The sequence below is a fragment of the Lepus europaeus genome, chromosome 10 (assembly GCF_033115175.1).
Source record: "Lepus europaeus isolate LE1 chromosome 10, mLepTim1.pri, whole genome shotgun sequence".
NCBI lineage: Eukaryota > Metazoa > Chordata > Mammalia > Lagomorpha > Leporidae > Lepus > Lepus europaeus.
Window position 1 is genome coordinate 24,519,941 of NC_084836.1, and position 3,726 is coordinate 24,523,666.

A 3,726-nucleotide genomic window follows, 5' to 3' on the forward strand; every position below is an offset into this window, starting at 1 on the left:
TGGCCCAAGCCCTTGGGCCCTGCACCCCATGGGAGACCAGGAGAAACACCTGGCTCCTGCCATCGGATCAGCGCGGTGCGCCGGCCGCAGCGCGCTACCGCGGCGGCCATTGGAGGGTGAAGCTCTGTACCTATTAAACAATAACCTCCATAGCATCTCTGGAAAACAGTAAGCCAGGTCCTCCAAAAAAAAAAAAAAAAAAACCTGAAAAACCAAAAAAACTACATAGAATTACCATATGATTCACATCATTGGGCAACAACTCCAGGCTCAGCATTTATCACATGGACAGGGTCTGCCAGTGCCCCTGACTCCACACCCTGCCGGGCTTCAGCCACCTGCTAGTGCACCCATCGGCAGCAGTGCCAGGCTTCTGGCCCTCTGTAGTGCCCTCGGAGGCCAGTCTCACCTTTCAATTAAAGATGAGGAGAAGCACCAGGAAAACGATCACCCAAGAGAAGGAGACTCCATCAAGAGCTCTTCCGTGTCCCCATCAGCCAGTTTCCATGCTTAGAAGCACAGAAACTCCACAGACTGCTCCAGGGAGAGCAAAAGCAGAAAACTGAAGAAAAGGAAATTGCGGCTCCTTATGACAGTGATGGTGAGAAGAGTGATGACAACTTGGCGGTGGATGTTTCCAATGAGGATCCATCCTCCCCCCGGGGGGAGCCCAGCACACTCCCCAAGAGAAAATGGCCTGGACAAGACACGCCTGCTCAAGAAAGATGCCCCCGTCAGCCCTGCTTCCATTGCTCCTTCCAGCAGTACTCCTTCCTCCAAATCCAAAGAACTTAGCCTTAATGAAAAACCTACCACTCCTGTTTCAAAGTCCAATACCTCTACTCCACGAACTGATGCGCCCACTCCAGGCAGTAATCCCACTCCCGGATTGAGGCCTGTACCTGGAAAACTACCAGGAGTTGACCCTTTGGCTTCCAGCCTGAGGACCCCAGCGGCGATACCTTGTCCATATCCAACCCCATTTGGGATTTTTCCCCATGCTGGGATGAATGGAGAGCTGACCAGCCCGGAGCCACCTGTGCTGGACTGCACTACATCTCCCCTCAGATGAGTGGTTGGATTTAATCCGCATCCTCACATCGGTGTGCCAGCAATACCTCCAAACCTGACAGGCATTCCAGGAGGAAAACCAGCATCCTCCTTCCATGTTAGTGCAGACGGCCAGGTGCAGCAGTCCCTCCCCCACCCTCCCAACCCCGCCCTCATTGGACCCGGGAGCACCTAACACGCTTGCCAGATCAGCACCCTCAAACATGGGGAGGTGGTGTGCGCTGTGATGTGACGATCAGCAACCCCACGAGACACGTGTACATGGCGGCAAGAGCTGAGTCAAGTTCTGGGACACCAGCCACCCTGGCGACAGGAGTCCTGTCTCGCAGCTTGACTGTCTGAACAGGGATAACTACATCCGTTCCTGCAGATTGCTCCCTGATGGTTGCACCCTAATTGTTGGAGAGGAAGCCAGCACTTTGTCCATCTGGGACCTGGCGGCTCCCACCCCGTGCAGCAAGGCGGAGCTGACGTCCTCGGACCCCGCCGGCTACGCGCTGGCCATCAGCCCTGATTCCAAGGTCTGCTTCTCCTACTGCAGCGACGGCAGCATTGCCATCAACCAGACCTTGGTGAGGCAACTCCAGGGCTACACAGACGGAGCCAGCTCTGGACAGGCAGTTTGGACAACACGGTCAGGTCCTGGGACCTGCGCGAAGTGCGGCAGCTGCAGCAGCACGACTTCCCCTCACAGATCTTTTCTTTGGGCTATTGCCCAACTGGAGAGTGGCTGGCAGTGGGGACGGGGAACAGCAATGTGGAAGTGCTGCATGTCACCAAGCCCGACAAGTACCAGCTACATATGCATGAGGGCTGTGTGCTGTCGCTCAAGTTTGCCCACCGTGGCGTATGGTTTGTAAGCCCTGGTAAGGACAACCTTCTGAATGTCTGGAGAACACCTTATGGGGCCAGTATATTCCAGCCCCATGTGGATGTCTGTGGATGACAAGTGCATTGTCACTGGCTCTGGGGACAAGAAGGCCATGGTTTATGAAGTTATTTAGCAAGGACAGATCATGCAAACTGGACTCCTTCTCCTTGTAGCACTTTGCTCTCTCATCCCTTTAAGTTCACCCCCACCCCTGCCTCTAAAACCAAGGATTTCAAATACTCCCTGCCCTTGTGGAATTTAATCCCCTTCCTTCATCCCACTTCCTCCTTGCTATTGAATTGTGAATATTCATTAAGAACCTGTGATACCAAATCTACAGCTGTCTACTAGGCAGAACATGGAATAGCATACTTAACAGTGACCGGAATCTTTAATTATGTGTTATATCTGTAATATATTTATTTTGTTTAAAGAAGGCTTTCTAACAATGACTGACTATATAAAGCTGTCTGCTCCTGAAAAAAAAAAAAATGTGAACAGCCAAGAAAAAAACTTTATCAGGACAGGGAGATTTACAGCTGTTTCAGGAGATAATATTGCATAATAATTTCCGTAGGAACTCCTTCCAGTCACCAACAAATTAAGTGTGGTATGAACTCTTAGGCCTATAGCAGAACTTTTACAACACAATTTCTAAGTGCTAGTTTTGCAGAGTAGCTGGGTCTAAGTTCTTGTCTCTGACAAAAGAAGGAATTTGAGGAGCAGACAGGTAAAGGATAGAAGAGAAGGAAGATGTATTTGCATGCAAAGCAAAAACACATACTCTACAAGGAGTGCAGGCAGGCTCAAGAGAGCGCTATACTTAGCGAGGTTCAGATCCATCCCCAGATTCATTTATATGACCTGGAGGCATATCGTGGGTAGGGTTTGATTGACTAGTTATAAGGGCCAGAGTTTTGGCCAGGGCTTGAATACAGTACCACTTATTTCCTTGTCCTTTTTTGGAAAACTCAGAAATGTCAGCTTCAGGTGCATGATGGTAGTAGATGTGTCAGCCATGACAATTTGATGATAATGACCTTATAATGAGCTAAAAGTCAATGTGGCTATGCAGTGGGCAGCCATGTTGGTTAGTTTTTTGCCAGTGCTAATTCTAAGCAGTGAAACCATAGAAGTTGCAATTTTCCACTGAGTGGAGGCAAGGCAGGGATAGGGCAGTGCAGGTGGACCTCAGGGAAGGGCTGATGACCTCAGCTCCTCGTGGCTCGTTTCCCCTCTGTCTGCATCACTAGTTCCCTCCGTTCCCCTATATATACTCTGTGTTCAAGTAAAACTGAATCACCTTATTTATCCATGCCTAAAATGCAACTGATGTTTATAAGACACACCATCAATTAAAGAACATTTCAGGGAAAAAAGGAAGCAACTATAGTACATTCAGATGGTGATTATAAGACACATACCAATTATACCGATTTGGAAATGTTAAAATGGAAGGGGCAAGCAGGAGGGTAGAGTGTGCATCTTAAGTTCAAAAATAGACAGAGTTTGTTGTTCTCAGAAAGTGATTTGCCTTTCTTGGGCTCCAAACATTTGCTTATGCTCTTCCTTCTGTTTGCAACATCTCTCTTCTCCCCACTACTTTCAACATATCCACTTTTTAAGGCTCCTTTCCTCTCAGGAAACCCATCCTGATCCTACCAACCAAATGCAATCTTTTGTTTGTTCATTTCTTCATTCAACAAATGTATGTCGACAGTGTCAAGCACCGTTCTAGGCATCAAGGGTAAAATAGCAGACATGACAGAGTCCTGCCTTCATGG

The 3,726-nt window shown here is 48.8% G+C and overlaps 1 pseudogene; it reads left to right on the forward strand.

The window, feature by feature from the left end:
* The first annotated feature begins 238 nt into the window (after positions 1 to 238).
* LOC133767994 (transducin-like enhancer protein 4) lies at positions 239 to 2,075 on the forward strand (annotated as a pseudogene).
* Positions 2,076 to 3,726: the final 1,651 nt, after the last annotated feature.